Below are 21,574 nucleotides of genomic sequence, written 5' to 3' on the forward strand. Positions count from 1 at the left end.
GATCATTACTTCTGCTACAATACAATGGCTGTTTCTGCAGCTGGTGCAGAAATTAGCAGAGAAAGAAGGTAAGAACATTTTCTCTTGCCTGAAAGGAATAACCCTGGTTATTCAGGTAAGCTTAGAAATCACATAAAAAGGAGCCTCTTCATGTTATGAAGCTGGCCCTCTTCCACTTATGAGGGAGGAAAAGGCCAAAGAAATAAAGACAAAGTTCCCTTTCCTGAACCATCCAGAAATACCTACGTTAAAAAAAAAAAAAAGGTAAAACAGGTACAACTGGAAAAGCCTAGAAGAGAGGATGGATATAGAGCACTTGAGTAGACATCAATTCATATGAACTTTTAAGAAATATCTGAATTTAATTGTGGTTTCGGCTGTAAAAGCAATTAGCAATGAGATCTTAGATAAGTCACTTCACAAGGTTTATACTGCTTAACGTAAAATTAAGGGCTTGGATTTTATAGAAGAACTGTCAGATTTTAAAATATTTTATTATATTAAAAATCTAAAAATTAACACACCTATATATATTTTGTTTATTCTTTCAGTTTACAATGATATATCCATTTATAACTAAGCATTAAAAAGTTACTAAAAAGGTTAACACCAAATGTTCCCGAAGCTTTCAATCTACTCTTAAAGAGGAGAATATGACTTTTCAAGCTGAACGTACTTTCCCTAATATTAGAAAAAAAATAAGATCATCACACATTTAAGTTAAGATAGGGGACTAAAAAGAAGTATGAATTGGGTAGACATGTATCTTAATTTGGGTTTCCCCAGAAGCAAACCTTGACATGATAATTTGCGTGCAAGCAGTTTATTTGGGAGGTGAAAGAAAACACCAGTGCGGGTGGGTATGGGGGGAGTAAGACATGAAGGTTAAGACAGCAAATATCACTTTATCAAACCAATCACGACTGCAGAGGACTGCTGCTTGATATCACTGGGAAAACTCTGTGAGTCCATTGAAGAGTTAATCCACTGGGCAAGTGAGAGAGCTGGGGTACTTATGCACCAGCTTCTGTCAGTCATTGGTTAAGGGCTGCTCCTAGGAATTGTTAATCCCCCTGCATTTCCGGTCTGTGCAGTGGTCAAGAAGGCTCCAGAAGCAAGAGAAAACCTTCAGGCAAAAAAGAGCAGGTGCTGGCAGTTGGAAGTTGGGTTGCTGCACCTCAGGGTGTTTGGGGCAAGGAGATATGCAGGGCGCTGGCAGCATTTAGCATGTCACGATAAAACTACTGTCAACGAATTCCCACCCATTAGCTATTTATTTAACTAGGCTGTGTGACATGAGACTTTATATGTCCTCTTCTCACATTCGGGGAATGGGCAGAATCCACAGGGCATCCAGATGACAGGCAAGAAGCTCCTGCCCTTAGAGGTGGCCCACTGCAGCCTCCACACATGAATGAGAACCAGTGCTTCACTCCAACTCATCTGGGTATGTCTGGTTATTACCTGAACTGCCTCCAACCTCCTAAAGGCAGTTCTGTTAAATGGTCTTTTAAATGGTCCTCACTCCACAATTGGCATTGCTCACTCTGAGAGCGGGGAGTGAGACAACAGAGGAGACAGAAAAGCTACTCTTATGATTCATCTAACATCCTAGTGAGGCGAGAAGAGTTCTGACCTCCCCTGCTTTCTGTTATTATTACCCTAGAGGCAAATTTTAGATCCAAGGTGAAATTCAATGAGAGTTTCCTTTTACCTTACTTGGAATATAAAAGGAAGCTTCTCCCTCTTTACTGAAATATGCATATTGAAGGGTGCTAGTAAGCAGGATATCTAAACAGGGGAGCTTTAAGCGGGACACTTGCTGATGTTTTCCATTCTCCCTTGATGCTGATGGGCAGCGTGCCTTTCAGAAAAGGTCATAACAACCTTGACAAGCCTGGTCTGTATGCTGTTAGGCTCATCTGTTCTATGACAAAGAAACCTCATTAGATGGGAGTGCTGCTGTAGGACTTGAGTCTCATTTAGAGATTTTTCTCAAGGATCCCTTAAACACTGAAGAATGATATTAATATTGCCTCCTATCATTTAGTTTATTCTCTAATTTTTAAATATTTAAATTTGATTCCTAAAAAGTGGTCTGTATTTGATCCATCATTTAACAAACATGCCTTGAGCACTTCTATGTCAGGCACTACACCACGTAAACATTTCGGATAAAGATTTTTGTTCCTGTGAGGTTTACATCGTCATAAAAGGAGTCAGACAATATGCAATAAAATTGTTAAGAAAGGTATTATGGAAGAAGGCAATAAGGTCCATAAAGTAAAGAAAATGTGTAGGGCGGGGAAGAGGGCTTAGAAATGACAGAGTTTTCAGGAGAAGCCTCACTAGGAAAGTGATATTTATACAAAGACTTAAAGGGAATGTGAACATAATTCTGAGTTCCTGGCACATTTTTAGGACTAGCAATACAGCAGTAAGTATGGCAAAACCCTTCCCTAGAGAAGCTTACACTCTAGAGAAGAAATTCAATCATAAACAGATAAAAAAATAGGTAATGTCAGAAATTGATAAACATGAAAAGAAAAATAAAGCATGATAATCGGATAGAGCGTGTGCAGGCAACTTTTCTGGAAAGGACCAGGTAGTAAATATTTTAAGCCTTTTGGCAGTTTCTGACACAAGTACTCAACTCTGCCATTATAAGGCAAAAGCAGTCATAGATAATAAGTAAATGAATAGATGTGGCTATATTCTAATGAAACTTTATTTACAAAAATAGGCAGTAGGCAAGAGTTGGTCTATGGGCCATAGTTTGCTGACTTCGGCCATAAGAATCTTCGAGGATATGATATTTTAATAGAGGCCAGAGTAACATAAAAAAGCTATGTGATAATCTGGGGAAAATGTGTCCCAAGTAGAAGGAAGCACAAGTTCAGAGGCCCTGAGATGGCAACTTGATTGACAAGTGTGCATCTTGAAGTCAAGTGAGCAAGAGGACAAAATTAGGAAACTGGATTCAAGTACGTGGTGGACTATATTACTGGTCATAATCATTTACTCTTCCCTGATGCACAGCCTTTGACATGTGATGTAGCTCCTTCCTCTAAAGGGGAGTAGGATATTTTCCTAGACTTGACCTAGCTTTGTGACTAGCTTTGGTCAATAGAACAAGGTTAAAATGACAATATGCCAGTGCTGAGTCTAAATCTTAAGAAGCTCTCTCTGTTTCTGCTCTCTCTCTTGCATGTCTCCCGTTGCTGTAATAAGAATAGCTCAGGCTGACCTTCTGGTCCCTGAAGGAGCAGAGCCACCCAGCCAAGCAATCCCACTGAGTCAAGCCTGGATTAGTCAACTCCTAGCCAAGCTCCAGGCACAAAATAATAATAAATAATGTGTGGAGCCACTGAGTTTTCAGACTGTTTGTTATATAAAAAATAGTTAAGTGATACAGGGAAGTAGCCAAGAGCCATATCATGATGGCCTCGTGGCCACAATAACTTTGGACTCAATTCTGTGAGAAGGAAAACCATTTGAATGTTGAACGTAAGGTAAGAGGTAAGATAAGACTTCGTTCATAGCACTACCTGGGATATGTCAGAAAGGCACTGCAGAGGAGCTAGAGTGGAATATGGGGACTAGTTAGGAGGGATTTTCAACTGACAGATGATGGAAGCTAAAACTCAGGAAGAGGAAGTGAAGGAAAACAGAAGTGGTTAGATTATATTTTGAAGGTAGAGCTAGTGCAATTTTTCATATGGATTGGAAGTGTTGCATAAAAGAAAGAGAATAATCAAGGGTGGCTCTGAGATATTTGGCCTGTACAAATTATGATTTATTGGTGCATTTGCTGAAATGGAGGGTAATATACAGTTGAAAGGAGGGTAATATACAGTTGAAACTGTTAAAAAATTGAGGTTGAGATCAACAGAAAAGTGAGAAACATTTAAGCAATATGAAATTATTTAAAATATTTTAATTTTAAACTATACTTTGTAAGTATACCATGTAAGCTACTGTATTAGTCAGCTCAGGCTGCCCATAACCAGATACTGGAGACTGGGTGGCTTAACCAGGAGACAATTATTTTCTCACAGTTCTAGAGGCTAGAAGTCCAATATCAAGGTGTCAGCAAGATTTGTTTCTGTTGAAGCTTTTATTTCTGAATTGCAACTTCTCTCCTTCTCCCTGTATCCTCACATGGCCTTTCCTTTGTGTACACATGGAGAGAGAGAGAGAGAGAGAGAGAGAGAGAGAGAGAGAGAGAGATCGTGTATCTCTTCTTCTTCTAAGAATACTAGTTTTATTGGATTTGAGCCTTACCCTATGACCTCATTTAACCTTAATCACCTCCTTAAAGGCCCTGTCTCTAAATATGGTCACACTGAGGGCTAAGGCTACAACATATATGAATTTTGGGGGGACACAATTCAGTCCATCATAGCCAACTTCATTTATTAAATAGCTAACATCTTATAATGGACTAAAGCAATTTGAGTTCAACTCCAATTACCATCAACATATTTCTCCCCTTCCAGCAAAACTTTTTGAAAGTGTTGTATATATTCTCTCTTCTCATCCTTTCAAATTAAGCATCTTTTTCTAGTACTCCACTAAAATTTCTCTCCTCAGGATCATCAGTGACTACTCTAAAGTCAATCCCACAGTTCTTTCCCGTGCTTTCTTGACTCCTCTCCTGTTAGACACAGTCGACCAGACCTTCTTTGAAGCCCCATCTCCTGTAGGCTGAGGTTACACTATGCTCTCCCTGTTCTCTTCCACCTTCTCTGAGAACTCCTCTACAGTTCCCTTTGCTTGTGCTCCTGTTTTACCAGCAGACATTGGGCTGCCTCAGTGTGTAGGCTCCAACCTACTGTTCTTTGCTAGAGCAATCTGGCCCCTGGTGATCATATTAGCTTTCATGACCTTCCATAAAACTCACACGCTGTTTCAGCTCCCACATCTGTATGTTTATGATATTTCCACTTTGGTCCAAATTTTTGTATCTAACTGCATCCTTGACGTCTCCACTGAGATGTTAAAAGGCATCTTGAGGACAGAATCCTTGGTTTGTCCCTACACCAAACCAGTTCTTCTGCTAGTTTTCTCCAGTTGGGTAAATGGGACACTCATCAACTCAGATGCTTAGGTCTCACATCTTTGGGCCCTCCTGATGTCCATTTGTTCACTTCCCCCTCAACTTTAATCTACCAGCAAATCCTGTCAGCTTTATCCTTCTCCTCTTCAAGCTACTTGTTAACATCTTTATTGCTACCACCCATTGGTCATTAAAATTAAAGTTTGAGGTCGGATAAAAAGGTTGCCAGCACTTTTGGTTCAAATGTGTGACTCCTTCTCTGAAGCATGTGGCTAATATAGTGAAGAAATAAAGAAGAAAAAGAATACATGTGTTGTAATAGGCAAAACCTGCTCAGATTTTGTAAGAACATAAAATACGAGTGGAAAGAATATTATTTAAAACCCCATGATATTTATTGACTTGTGGAAAGCCAATATTGAACAAAAGAAACACACCTGTGACAAAGTTCCTTTTGGGGAAATTTGCACTATTTTCCAGCTTGATCTTAGAGTGTGATTTGAAAATCCTGTGGAAAATCAACTCATGTTACATTCTGTCCTTTCAAGTCTAAAGGAGGAGTCTATTCATGCTTACCAGGGACAACTCTTTAATACAAAAAACCAAGTCATTAGGGGAGGGATATCAGGATATTTGGGGGCAGATGCTTGATTCTTTATGGGGTCCCTAAGATTCAACCACTTTACCTACATAAGAGATGAACTGTATCATTATCACTGTTGTGACAAATAAACAAAAGCCATTAAAAAGAGAAAAAAGAGAAACAGCCAAAAGTAAGAAGCACTTTAAAAAAAATCCATAAAATCATTATGCAGTTTTAACCAATTATAAGTCTGCTTTCAGTTAAAAAAGTGCCAAGAGCAAACCACAGAAATGAATCAGAATGGGAGTTTAATTGGAGACTGCCGGCCAGCGGCCAATTTAAAGACTATTTTAAGAGAGCCGGTTGAGCTCAGTATTGAAGCCATATTTGATCACCTTAAGAATTGTTGCCATTCAGACCCGCGGAATTGGCTCCTTTCTAGTAGACGTAGCAAGTCCCCGCACTGTGTCTGAATTCACTTCCATCACTGCTTACAGTTAAAATAAATTAAGAAAATTCACCCATCTATTGAAAGTAGGGCTGCCTGCATATTTTGCGGGACCCAGTGCAACACGAAAATGGGAGCCCTTTGTTCCAAATGCAGGAAGAAAGTATTACTAAAAGTTAAAAAATATAAAACTTTTTCCTTTCTTCCAAGGTCTCCCTGTTGACCTCTCATGAAGTTTTTCATTGACTTTTTAACATTGCACTCCCTCAGGCAGGTGAATACACACAGCCTGCAGAGCCTCACAGGCACCTGAGCGGTCAGACCAACTTGTCGGTCTCCCTCTTCCACACCCATCACTCAAGCCACGATGGATGGGAGGTCCTGAGAGAGTCCAACCTCCACGGGGGAACACACTGGGCACCTTGATCAGAAATAGGTAAGAGGCCTGTCCCCAAGTTGCTTATCAAATGTTCTGTGGTGCTGCTAATCCTGGGTGAGGAGAGCTGCTGCAATACTCCAAGGTTCTATGGGGTGCAGACTCACCCAACCCCACCTCTTTCCATGTCCTCCCCAGGCACCTGCCAGGGGTGGCGGGTAGTGGCAGGATGTTGGCCTCCTCCTGCTGTCCTGCCCTTGCTCCTGGTTGAAGATGTCAATGATAACAGGGTGGGAAGGGGAAAATGTGGGGCTCAAATTCCAGAAGGTGGCGACCTGGCTACCAAAACCTGTCCCTGGAAAGTAGGGGAGGCAACAGGTGGCAACACTCACATGAATGAATCTCTAAGCCATCATCCCTCTGCAGTCACCCATGCTCTATTGTTCCAGCAGACTTCATTTACAAAATCCGAATTCAAAGATAAAATTATCGGTAATTTCAAGACTGTCACTACAGAGCATAGAACTGCAAGTCCAGGTCCTTCTGAGCCAATGGCTATGTGCAACTGCACTGGTCATTCCTGTGAAGTTGATGATGGGAAGTAGATTTGCTGGTGACATCACAGGGCCCTGATCCGGCAGCATCCTGGAGAAGCTGTGTGCACCTGCCAACTCTGGCTCTCCTCCAACACATACAATCTTATTTTTGAAAAAGAACTTTCTGCCTCAGTAAGACAAGAAAGACAAGAAATTTTAGAAATTAAAAAAAAAAAAACAGTATATCTTTTATTTCATGGGTTTATACAGATCATACCTAGTAGCACTAAAAGAACTTACCAAAGAACAACAATGACTTAACTTGGAGTCTGTTTCTGAGTGGTGCTTTTCTAATCAAAGTGTAATTAGGGCATTGCTCCAAGCAGTCTTGGCTGGGTTCAGTGAGTTTAGACAGACATAGCTCTCTGAGTCCTTTATAGCCTGGACTGGATTAACAGTCTTCCAAGCCTCACAGTGACCATTTTCTCTCATCTTTATGACCCCATTTCTTTATCAATATTGTTTTTAAACTGCAGCCAGCAGGTCCCAATGTCATTGGTTTATGATCAATCAGTGTACATATTTATACCATTATAGTGTTCAAAATACTATTTGATATCAAAATACTATTTGATAATCTTTATTGCAGTATGTATTTGAAAAAGTCACTAAAAACTTAATTTAAGAAATAATTTTGAGGTTCTTAATAGTTTCATATATATGGTTTCATGGTTTAATTCTTTTTAAATTTTATAGTATGATTTTGCTTTCTTGGGGTAGTGATTAGGAAAAATCCATCATATTTATTATTATAAGTATACATAGAGTTATATATAATTCTAAATATTTGTATATAATTATGATTATATCCATGTAGTATTTATTGAATGCTTATTATCTACCATTTAATCTTTGCAACAATCCTGTGAAATAAGTACTCTCATCACTATTTTATATATGAAGAAACTGAGTTTCAGAGAGATTGAGTAACTTGCCTAAATTCATACAGCTGGTTGCTAGCAACATTTATTGAGGCCTTACTGTGAGCCAAACACCAGGCTAAGTATTCTACATAGTATAATTCTGCATTGTCTATAGCATTCTGCATGTTGTCATTTAATCCCTATGACTTACCCTTTGGGATAGTACGACTGTTATCTTCCTATTACAGATGAAAAAGCTTGAGATTGGAAAGACTGATTCTCTTAAGGGTACACTGCTATTACTACTAAGAGCCAGGATTTTACCACAGAAAGTTGGACACCGGAGCCAGTGTTTTCATCCATTACGCTATGTGCAGAATGTTGCATTTTGTGAAAATGGCCAGAACATATTTCTGTTACCACATATTCCTCCAGAACCTTACACTCTCTCATCAATAGTTGGAGTCTATTCTTCCTCCCCTTGAAACCTGGTGGGCATTATGAATGCCATGACAAATAGCACTGTGGTGGAAATGATGTCGCATGGTCACACGTTGAAGGGCTGGGTCAGAAAAGGTGATACAGAACCTGCTAGGCTCTCTGTCTCAGGATATTCATCCTTGAAACTCAGCCACTGTGGAAGGCAGAGTCATGGCTCTCCAAAGATGTCTATGTCCTAATACCTGGAACCTGTGAATATATTACCTTACTAGGCTAAAGGTACTTGACAGATGTAATGAAATTAAGGACCTTGAAATGATAAAATTATTTTTAATTATCTGAGTGGCCCAATATAATCACAAAGGTCCTTAAAAGTGGAAGAGGGAGCAGAAGGTTCAGAGTCAGAAGGAGATGTGATCACGGAAAGAAGGAACAGAGCGATGCAGTGTTGCTGGCTTTGAAGAGGTAGGAAGCAGGCCATGAGCCAAGGAATGTGGGCAGCCTCCACAAACTGGAAAATGAAACAGATTCTCCCCTAGAGCCTTCATTCAGAAATGAACACAGCCTGGTGACAACTGGATTTTAGCCCAGTGAGACTTGTATCAGACTTTCGGCCTATAGAACTGTAAGATAATAAATTTGAATTATTTTAAGCCACTACATTGATGGTAATTTCTTGAATAGTGATAGAAAATGAATACAGCCACCATTCTGTGAAGATGCTCAGGTCAGCAGGAGGTGTTTCAATTGACAGATAACATCTTGGTCGACAGCCAGCATCATTTGCTAAGAAGGTGAGTGAGTGAGCTTTCAGATGACTCCAGTGCCCAACCTTCAAGATACCCCCAATGATGCCAAGTGGAACGGAGTTGAGCTGCCCCTGCTGAGCCCTGTTCAAACGGCTTTTGGGGCTGTCCAAAAAAACCTAACAAACATGAGGTTCATTCTGTCTCTATTGCATGCCTTGCTGAATATGAGGAAACTTTCCAGTCTGTGAAACAATTGTTGATTACCAAGTTTCATGATCCTAAATTACAATAAGCATCAGCCCGTTTCTAACTGCTGAGGATGTCTCATCCTGCTAAAGTGTCAGACCCATGTTTAGGAACAAGATGCCAAAGCACAGTGAACAATAAATAAACAAGTATACCAATGGACAGAGGGGCACCCTATTGTTATAAGAATAAGCCATCTCCATAATCACTTTCACTCTTATGATCTCTACTGATTATAGAACTGTTGAAAATATCATAATCTTAAAAAAGAAAACTCACTGGATGATTCCCGAGCTTCATACAAATAATTGAGAACGCTGCTTCCACATTACCTGGCAAAGAGAACACAGAAAATTATAGAAAATCATTGAGCAAACATAGCTACCTAGGGATCTGCTCTGAGTCCATTTTTTTTAAAAAAGAAAGATACATTACAGAGATAGTATGGTCATGAATTTGTCATTCATTAGTTTCAGCCATGCATGTTTTTATATATTTACTTCTTAAAGAAAATAATATTGTTCTGCTTCCTTCCATATTTTATGTATGGTATCATCAACCTGAAACTTGATTTTTGGTTGCTAATATATTTTAAAGCTTTATTCATGTTGATGCTCATAGACGTAGTTTAATTCACCTTTGACTGCTTATCCTTTCTCTTATTAACAAATATTAATGTTTTAAGATTTGTTTATTTAACTTTTAACTTTCACAAAAAAATGCTGCAGTCCGTGTTCTTTACAGATCTCTTGGGCACATTTACTAGATAGAGTTCATTGTATTGTATATTTAGGGTTGAAGTTTATGAGATAAAGAAAATATGCACCTTCAAATTTGCTAGATATTGCCAAGTTGTTCTCCAAACAATTTTTTATTCTACCACAGTATATGAGAGTTCTGCTGTTCCATATATTTTGCTCACATATGCCACTATCAAACATTTAATGTTTTGCCAAACTAATAAGTCTGAAATTATATTTAATTGTGGTTTTCCCCTTGTAAGGGAAGCTAGGTAACCTTTCATATGTTTATAGGACAATATTTTTTCTCTTTTCTGTGAATTACATATTCATATCTTCACCCTATTATTCTACTGAGTTTTCTTTTGTGTTATTTCTCATTAATTTGTAAGCATTCCTTAAAATTTATGAATTATAATTTGTTTTGTTATATGCTTTGCAGAAACACTTCTCGGTTTGTGGAGTATCTTCTTACTTTATTTGTAATGTTTGTTGTGTAACATTGGTTTAAATTGAAATATACTTAGCTATATACTTTATTTAATAGTATGTGCATTTGTTTCTTTTTTTTACCCTACCTCAAGGTTAGAAATAAGATCTTTAATATTTTTTTCTAAACTTTGTATATTTTTCATCCATCTGGAATTTATTTTTTTCTGTACAGTGTGAGGTAGGGGTTTAACTTTATTTTTTTCCCACAGGGATACATCATTTCTCAGCAGCATTATTAAATAGTCATATTATCCCTACTAATTTTTAATGTCATCTCTCTCATACTAAGTTTTCATAGATATGTGAGATGGGAATATGCTATTATACTTTGATGACTTTGTATAAGCTATTACCTCTGTCCAGAATGTCCTTCCCCAGCCTGTTGACTTGCAAATATTCTCCTCTCCTATTAAGTCTCAGTTTAAATGTCATCTTCTTTATGAAATAGCTCTCACCTTTCTTTCCTCTTCTGTGTGTTGATTATAACCTTCATTGCCACGTGTATTGCACCATAGATATTCATGTAGAGAGAGTTTTCACTGCCAGATTTTTAGGTTTTTGGAGGTTAAACACATTGTCCTGTTATTTTGTACTGTCAAGTACCTTGTAGATATTTAATAAGACTATCTAAAGGAATAAATTAATGAGTGAATCTTTGAAACAGAACAGCTTGAGTGACACTTGGTAAATCTGAATAATTCATCTTCATATCTCTGGTCTATCTTTTTCCCTTGTTTTGCTGACTTTATGTAGAGATTTTAACATAGCTATTATGGATGGCATTTTTCTTTTTAAAATTTGCTATTTATATCTATAATTTGTAGTGTAATATAGCATAATGCTATTTTACTGGTTAGATTCTTTTCATTGTTTTTAAATAATGTTGTCTGAAGACTAAATTAGCACCACCACCTATATGGTGACACTGCTTTGTCCAAAAATCCCCAAAGATGCCTTGTTAAGAGAGAAGGGAAGCTTTGTACTCTAGGCAAGCTGTTATTTGGTACATATAGCTAAAATCTATAAAGCACATCCAAGACTGTAAACTCACTCAATTTTACATAATTATTTTTGAATACTCTATAGTGCCTTATAAAATGTAAGGACTCTATAAATAGTTATTGAATATTTTCATGATAGTAAACATGTGTTTCATCACCTGCCTTACTCTCGAGAAGATTTTACAAGGTCTATCAATCTTATAGGCAATAAAGAGCATAGCTGATTTCTGTATATTGTTTCCATCAAAGCTTATGCATGTGGCGAATCAGAACAGAAATGGGCATTGGTGACATGACCTTGAAGTTGCCATAATCACTAGCTTCTGGTATTATTTAAGAGTAGATTTAGATCACTTATTGCTGGGGTTGTTTTCACTTACAGGTAACTCTCAAAAGATTAGCAGCCCTTCTTTACTACTGTTAATTTTGTCATTGACCGAACTCACAGTAAAAGATGCAACCATCAACTCCTAACTCAAAAGAGTGAACAACAAAGTCTGCATATGAAAGCATGGTCTTCAGAATTTCATGCTCACCCAGTTATTTAGGCTACAAGACCTACTTGTCTCAGAGTGTAGAAGCTTGGATTTACGTGATTTGCTGACCACTGCTTAGAGGTCAGCAAATCATGCATAGTTAGCTCTGTTTTGTTTAAACGAGTCTGGTTACAAACTACTGTACAGCATTTCTGCACAAAGTTATGCTATGTCTCTATTTCCCCTAATTCACTTAAGGAAAGAGCAATCCCTTTCAAGATTTCACCCAAATCATTCTTTTAAGCTGTTCTTAACACCCTGAGCTTTTCTCTTGAGCTTTCTTTTCCTTATCCCTAGAAATAACCTTTCATCATTGGCCTTTGAAGGTGTTCAGTCTACATAATTTCCCAAGTTGGGCCTTTCAGTTTTGGATCTGGTTACCTTATTAAGCCCTTTAATTTTTCATTGTTAACTCCTTAACTTTTTAATCTAGTGAATTTCCTTTTCGAACACGTCTTGCCTCTACTCTCCTGTGCTTTCTTTTCATTACGTGCATAACAATTTTCCACTTCTTTCCCAATACTAGCATTTGGGTTCCAAATATTCTGATTTGCCTATTGTTCATTTCTCTATTTTTTAAAAAAAATCTGTTTTATCTCAAATTAGTGTTCTAAGTCCCAAATTTACATTTAAAGGTCATAAATAACTCTTATCTACAACCTCTGCCAGACTCTTCCTCTCTTTAGAGTTCAGTTTCCCTGTCTATAAAATGAGGCAGCTGGAAGAGATCTCTAAGGTCTGCTTCAGCATAAACAGTGCGACTCTGACAATAAGAGGATTTGTCATATTTGGTACACCTCAATTGATTAGGGGTTATTTACCACTGTATAGTCTATCTATGTTTGCATGGCCATTGGCACATTAGATATAAAACTGCACCATGCAAAAGGAGCAGCAGTCAGTTCTAGCATCACAGTTGTATTTGTCTTAGCACAATGTGAGACCTGTCTGGGAGAAGAGAAAGCAGCAAAAGCACAAGAAGCTGCCAAAAGGTGAACTGCAATAGGATAGTCACAGGCAAAGATACAAGTTGAAATATCTTCATGACACCCCAGAAGATGATAACTAAAAGGAACTAGCCCAGTGTCAGGACTTCTGGGTGAGAATTAACAGAAAGGAGAAAAAGAATTAGAACTCTGCTATTAGAAAAGAAAAGCTTATTTTTTTCCTTAAAAATATATTTTCTCAGATTATGAGTTTAGAGGTCAATGAAACAGAAAAACAAACAGTGTAAGATCAACCAACAGATGCAGAGGCAGGTTTAAGGGGGGAATGGAGAAGGGAACATGAGCCCCAAATCCTTAGTCTTTTTGTCATCCTCAAATAAAAATCACCCAATCACCCAAAGTATAATTTCTGAATGTAATGAAAAGAAATAGATGAACTTTATTTTTAGCTCCTATGTTTCTTGGATTGTGAGTTGGCTAAGATATTTGTTAGTTTGCCTCCCATTTACTAGATTACTGATCGCATTATATGACTATTATGTCATTCAGGTAGTACAAGAAATACAATTATGCTCCCTTCATTCTGTTTGGTAGACAGCATATCAAGGGGCAGGAAACGGTCTATTTCAGAAAAGCAATTCTTTCTGAACAAGGAGGATTCTTGCAAAGAATTTTCTTGTTCTGTTCTTTTTTTTTTTTTTTTTAGAAAGAGTTTTGCTCTTATTGCCCAGGATGGAGTGCAATGGCACAGGCTCAGCTCACTGCAACCTCCGCCTCCCGGGTTCAAGCATCTCTCCTGCCTCAGCCTCCTAAGTAGCTGGGATTACAGGCACCCATCACTATGCCTGGCTAATTTTTGTATTTTTAGTACAACATGGGGTTTCACCATGTTGGCCAGGCTGGTCTCAAACTCCTGACCTCAGGTAAATCCTCCCGCTTTGGCCTCCGAAAGTGCTGGGATCACAGGTGTGAGCCACTGTGCCTGCCCAGACTTTCTATTTCCTGAAAAAAAAAAAATTGATAAGCTTTCTGTCTTCTAGAAGTTTGTTTTACTGAAAAGTGTTTTTTTTTTTTTTTTCTTTTTTTTTAGTTCAGAGGCATGTGTGCTACAAGTCCTTCTGGGAAATGAGTGACTGGATTGAAACAAATTTAAAGTTAAAATGTCTTTATATGCAAGTCAGGTAGCTGTTATTCCTATATTCATTTTGCACGAGTATTTGGAGGTTCAGAGTGGTTAAGTTGAAGCTGGTCACATGAAAAAAGAAGTGAATCTGGGATTTAAACCCAGATCTCCTGATTTTAAGTGCTATGGTCCTAATACTACACTCCTAAAGGCTTTCCCCTAGACTGTGAGAAGGGTGAATTCCTTACACATTCTTAATTTGCATGTACTTAGTAAATTAATCATGTGAATGTAACAGACATAATGAGCAACTTAGCAGAATCACTCAATGACCACCTGTGGCTTCCCTGACATCTTCCCTCCCAACCCATAGGTCACATTGTGAAACCAGGACAGCTTTCTTTCTTTCACAGTTTCCTCTTTAGGCTTTGTATGGCCAATGGCGCCCTATACACCAGAGCTTCCTGGCAGAAGGGGGACCCATTCACCGATTCCTTGAAAGAATCTTTCACTATATATTAAATGAGTCATCACACCATGCAGGTGACTGTGTGAGATACAATGGGCACTAAGAACATAACTCAGGCATCATAGAATGTTTATGCTAATGGATATAGCAGCCTAGTCTCCTTTGCTTTGTACAATTGGAAAAAGTTTCAGATGATTGAAGTTTGGAGGAAATTAAGAAAAATCTGTTTAAATAACCAAAAAGTCCTGTATGAAAAAGAAGTGGTGCTGATTCTTTTTTGGCTCTAAAATATAGTCCAACTCCTAAGCACACATTTTCAAATATCAACGTCGAATAAATGCTGCAAACGTGAAAGACGTTAACGGTACCCTGTGTCTCTCTTCCCACTGGGGTAAGTTAACTCAAGATTGCTTCCATTAGCCTTTCCTCTTCTCATCCCCCCATCTGCCTGGAGGAAAATGCTTGCTGATGGCACTTCCTGGCACGACAGCAATTGTGATATTTTCAGTGGGCTTTGCCTTTTGGTGCTCCCTGAGCTCGGTGACCCACCCGTGCTGGCCAGAGATGCATTAACCAGGTCCCTCCCGCACAGGAGAAATTCCTTTCATTCATCAACAGATAAGGAGTTTTGACAAGACTCTCTGGGGAGCAAAAGGGAGAAAACACACACACACACACACACACACACACACACACACACACACACACACACACAAGATTGCCCTGTAATATTGAGAAACACAAAGTAAAGGGACCAAAAAAAGACCGAAGGAAGCTTTAAGGCGGCCAGGGCAGACAGGGAGTCTGCTATCAGAATTAAGCGCGATGCAGTCCAGAGCCCTGCTCTCTGTTTCTACCTGCTTCTTCTCAATGTCACTATCGGCCGAGAGTTTGATAAAAAACAGATCCCCAGAAGTATTCCAGTAACTCCTCAGGACCACCAGGGCAAAAACAAAAACATTCGGGGCTTGACACTTACCAGGGCAACTTGCCAAGCTTATCACATGTGAAAAGAGCTGCTCAGAGAGAATAATCTTGCTCATGTTCACAAGGTGGGGTGTTAAGTCTCAGAGAACCCAGGGCATTTTCCATCCAGAGCAGCCTAGAAGGGTTGGAAATAGCACTTTTCTATGAACTGCCAGAAAGGGCAATTACACATTTTATGTAAGGAAAGGCTGAAGGAGAATTTGAAAGGTCATTGGAGGGAGAATATGGAGAATTAGTCTACCTTCTAGCCTTCAAGTCTGAATAGACTGGAATAACTCTACCTTACAAGAATATCTCATACAGTCTTTATGTAAATCTTTTCTGCAAACCTGGTCTGGAGGAAATTCTGACACCCAGCCTAATACTTGCAGGATATATTTCTTTCTTTTTCTGCAAGCTTCATTGAAGATAATAATAGCACACACTGCTAACATCCCTGAGTGCTTACTGTATGCAGACACGGTCCTAAGCCTCTTACCTGTATCTTTTTCATGTGATCCTCATAAACGCCCTATGAGGTAGATATTATTACTATCCTCATTTTCCGGATGAGAAAACTGAGGTGCAAAGAACATGCCTAAGGTCATACAGCTAATAAGTGAAATAGCAGGGATCTAAATCTGCTTCTCATTGAATTCTCATACTTTTAAATAATTATTCACAGGGATACTCCCCCATTTCTCATTTCAAGTTTCTCTGTGGGCTAAATAACCTTCTTCCCTCTGAGCCTTTCTCCTCTTGTGACTTAAGTCTGATAACTCTTCTTTAGGCTTCTGATCTCCCTAATAAAATTTTCCCCCAATATTCTGTGGAACATCTAATGTGTTGTTTTAGGTTTAAATATAGGTCAGCTTGTATACGTTATATTGTATATGCCCTATATCATATTGTTATATGCTTTTTCAACTGGAGTATCACCTATTTGACTTGCATGCCTTATAACTCCATATAAGTGCTATAAAGTTTCAAGTTTCTGGTCTATTAAGATAAACTCTTATATCTCAAATTGGAACCTCAGCCTTCAGATATGGCTTTTCATGTTAGCAGCTATACCCATGCATTCCATCCCTTACGCAAATTTGTCATGAAGTTTTGCAAGGTTTGGTGCTTCTGATGTTGCTGCTTTCCTTAGCTGCAGGCGGTCATCACGCTTTGTTAAGATGGTGGCAAAGCAGTGAAGTCTCTGTGACTCACCTGAATGGAAACCAGTTTCATTTTTCCTCAAAACTTAGGAGGCATCTGGTTCATGACCTGATTACTCACACCTTAATCATGAAGATGGTGCTGATCACAGTAGCACACACCCATAGTCCCAGCCACCAAGGAGACTGAGGCCGGAGAATCCCTTGAGGCCAGGAATTTGAGGCTGTAGTGCGCTATGAGCCTGTGAATAGCCACTACACTCCAACCTGGGCAACGTAACAAGACACTTCTCTTAAAAAAGAGAAAAAAGGAAGATGGTAAGTTGGGCTTTTTTTTTTTTATCAAACAAAACTTGTATTCATTGGGCTAACAAATACATAGAGTGTCTACTACTAGCCAGACATGTTGTAAGTGCTAGCTCTAAGTCAGTGAAAAAAACAGATAATAAATCTCTGTCTCTTGAATATTATTCTCTGGTGAGGGGTCATAGATACACGATATATTAATTATGTCAAAGAACTTGGTAAATGAGAAATAGGAAGTTCATTCAGCTAAATTAATTCAACAACTCTTTGTTAAATACCAAGTGTATATTGTACGTGTTTATCAGTTGTTGGAGTTAAAGCAGGAACCAGAAAGATATGATTCCAGTCATCATGTTACTTACATTCTTGAGGACTGTGCCCATTATTTAACTGTTTATTCTCACATGCATTTCTTACCATTCTCCTGCTCCTCTGAAGGTGGGAGAGAAGAGGAAGTTAGTCTTTACAGAGTATATTTCCTAGATTCCCCTGCCAAATGGCACTTGATGAGCAGCAGGCACTAACCAAAGTCTGGGGAAACACAAGAAAGGAGTGGCCTTGCTTCTTCCTTTCTCTGTCTCAGGTGCTGGCTGCCTTTCCTCTAAACTCTAGCTCCTGCTGCCTGGCTGTAACCCTGATTGAGCCTCCTCCTTTCTAGGCTCTTGTGCCTCCAGCCCTTGGCATAGCAGTGACTTTTCTTCTGTGTTGCCTACAATCTCCATTTAACTTCTCAGCCTTCACGATCTATGTGGCCAAATCCTTGAATTGAATTCTCTTTTTGAAAGACCTAAACCGGTTTTGGTTTTTCTCATGGGCCCCTGAGTGGGGAAGTAAGTTTTCAATGAGATATTACAAATGTGATTAGCAAAACAAAAGTAGCAGTGAGGTACTATAGATTGTATAAGAAGAGCCCTAGTTTGCTGGGGATGCCAAAGCAAACTGTAAGAAACTGGGTGACTTATACAACAGAATCTTATTTTCTCAGAGTTTTGGGGGCAGGAATTTCAAGATAAGGTGTCTGTAGATTTGTTTCTTCTGAGGGCTCTCTCCTCAGCCGCCCTCTCCCTGTTGTCTTTAGCCTGGTCATGTCTCAGTGCTTGAATATCCCTGTGTCTCTTCTTATAAAGAGACTAGTTAGATTGGATTAGGACCCACCCAAAGAGCTTCACTTTACCTTAATCACATCTTTAAAGGTCATCTCTTCAAATACACTCACATTCTGAAGTGTTGGGACCTCAGGCTCCGTCATATGAATTTTAGAGGGTACTTAATTCAATCAGTAACACAGACCCAGTTGAAAGGCCAGGTAGGCTCAGCTAAGAAAGGCTTCAACAGATAGAGTAGCAGGGAAGACATTGGTGGCCATATATGCATTTGTTTGATTTTCACATATTTGACATATGTTACAAATGCAACGTGCTAGCCACTGGATATACAGACATAGATAAGATGTTCTATTCTGTGATTGACATTGGGTAGGAGAAATGGACAAGGGGTAGAATAATTAAAATATAGTGTAGTTCATCTCAGGATGGGTTAAGTATCAGAAGTAGCTGGAGAATGGAGAACAGGGGAATCTCAGCCTATTAAGAAGGTCAAGAATGGCCTCCTCTGAGTAGATGTCATCTAAAGTGAATCTTAAAAAATTCAAGTGTTGGGCAAGTGAAAAAAATCCAAGAGTGGGAAGAAAATTCCCAGTAGATGCAAGAGCATGTGTTTTCGAGAGATTAGACTTGTAAGAGAAAGATAGTACGGCATATTCATCCTTCATAAAACTGAGAAGACAGCTTCTTTTTTGGAGTGTGTGTGTGTGTGTGTGTGTGTGTGTGTGAACTGAATAATACTTCTCTGTATTCATTGATGCAGTGTTCTTCATAGCACTTTAAAAATATTGGGAGTTGGTCTCTAAATATCTTGGAGCTAATGCTTAGATTCTTATTTGTTTATTTTGGATTGTTTCCATCTATGAGAGAACATCATGTCATTTTTTCTTGATAATCATGTCTCTAACTTTGGTGTGACCACCTCTCCTTTGGCATCGGTGATCCTGGGGGCCTCAGACAGTGCTACTCCCAAGAAGTTGCTGAGAATGTTCATTAGAACAATAGGAAAGGCTTTTAAAACTCTGCTTTGTAACTTTTTGCACCTATATTCTCAATAAGGATGTGTCTTTTATTTAGCCATATCACTGTGGTTAATGAAGTATTACACAGTAGGGGGCCCACATGATTGGCCCAAACCAATGTCAAAAATTATATTAAAATGGAAAGTTTTTATCTTGTTGCTCTTTTTCAGCTATTTCAGTAGATCTCTTTCTTCCCTGCCTGGTGTCATTCACAAACATTCAAAATGACTCCATTGTAAATTTCTGGCTTGAAGAATAAGCAATTTGTCCAATGACGTTATTTAAGAAGTATAGTAATTTAAGAATAATGTTTATAATACCCATAAACAAGCTATACACATTTGAAGCTTTTTCACTTTATCATATATATCATAGATAAAATGCTTAGAGTTCCCCCGGAAGATTCATTAAAATCCTTAGATGAGTTTTTTTGTGTTTTTTTTTCTGGGAAAATGGTGGTTTAGTAATTCTAAAGAGGTTTCCTCAGATATTATCCATATTCAAGCAAAAGGGCATTTGAGCGTTTATTTAATCAGTGTCAGTAGTAGATTTAGGAGTAGATGCTTTTTCTTCCCATTAGGACCAAATTGCATGCTATTGACAAGGGTTAAAAAAAAATGCCACATGCATTTTTCCAGCAATTAAGATTGAGAACATTTGATTGGGGACTTTCTGGGGTTTTAGACTGCCTTGCATTTTCACCTCTGAGGAGGAAATAGATTCTAAGTTATAGCAAGAGAGCACTGAGTTAGATATAAAGAAGAACTTTGTGTCTCAGACTGATTAAACACTGGAGCAAATTAGCAGGGAAGCTTATGGAATCGCCATCTGTGGAGATACTTCAAAAATAGAATTCACAATTTTTTTCTTTGGATGATTTAGGAAATGCCCCTACTGGCAAGGAGATGGACCAAATGGGCTCTTGAAATCCTTTTTGGTTCTCTGCTCCTAAGAGTCTTCCTATGCAGTTCTTGGAAGTATTTATTTCCTAAGTAGAATATAGAACAGAATGCCTTTAGTAAAGGTAGGCTGTGCATTGAGTGTGTGTATGTGTGTGTGCGTGTGTGTGTGTGTGTGTGTGTACATGTCTTTAGGTAGAAGGATGAGAAGGGAACATCGTATGATTTAGAAAGCAAAATTATCATATGCTAACCAGTTATGTTTACCTATGTCAAATACATAGGACTTTCTTAGACTTTCTAGCCTCTTGCTGCTTTTCTGACTGCTCACTCTCTGTCCATTCTCTGCCCACACATCAAGTGTCGGCCTCATCCTGTGTCCTACTCTCTACTCTCTTTTTCTTTCACACTTGTCTCCCCCAAGACAGCTTTATGTTCTCCTGAGGTTCTGTCCTTGGGTAACTTGAAAAATCTGCTTCCACAGCCATGGATGTTTCGCTGGGTGCCAAAACTGCATTCCAACTACCTGGTGAATATGTCCACCTGACAAGACCTTTCAGCAGATTCAACTCAACTTGCCGCAAACTGAAGAGGCAGGAGAAGAGTAAAGGGTCTCCACTCTGCCCTTCTATGGTTCCTCTTGTAGCCTTTTCACCCCACCTACCATCCCAGCAGTTCTTCCCATGCTCACCCTCTGGACCCTTATTAGCCCTTTAGCTTCATCCGGTACAGCCAACCTCTCCCCAACCCACATGCCTCACACATGGCCAAAGAGTCACAGAAACTTGTGCCCGACCCTCTCCTCTGCCAGCACAACATTCTTAGGGCTTCTAGCTCTGTAGCTCATTCACCCCTCCCAAGCTACCTATCCTCTTTGCCTACAGTATTTCTTCTGCCTTGAATAATCTTCCCACCTTGACTGTAAAATTGTCTCGATACAAGGTGTCTCATGTTTACGGTCTCAGTTCATCTTCTTAGGAAGTCATACTGAACCTTCCCTCATGTGCATCAATTGTCCTCTGCCCAAGAACCTGCAGCCCATTCTTCACATGACCTTGGAAAAGGCACATAGCATGAGGATTGGATCACTCCATATCTGGGGCTATATTGTGTACATCACATCCCAGCCATGAAACCCTGATGGGTGACTTAACCTCTTACTGTCTATTTCTCCAGCTACAAAATGGGAATAAATGTAATGCTATCCCAAAGGAGTGAGGACAAAAGCACCCGCCCAGGTACTGGGAAGAATAAAGAGGTAAATGGTCCCTTCAATCAAAGAGGTTTAAGTCAAGTAACTAATAATATGCACAATTCCAGTAACTGTATTAAGCTATGAGTGTAATATCATCATCACAGTCATCACTACCACCACCACCACCACCATCATCATCATCATCATAATCATCATCATCATCCCAACTAACTTTACTTCAGTGCTTGCCA

The sequence above is a fragment of the Macaca fascicularis genome, chromosome 8 (assembly GCF_037993035.2).
Source record: "Macaca fascicularis isolate 582-1 chromosome 8, T2T-MFA8v1.1".
Classification (NCBI taxonomy): Eukaryota; Metazoa; Chordata; class Mammalia; order Primates; family Cercopithecidae; genus Macaca; species Macaca fascicularis.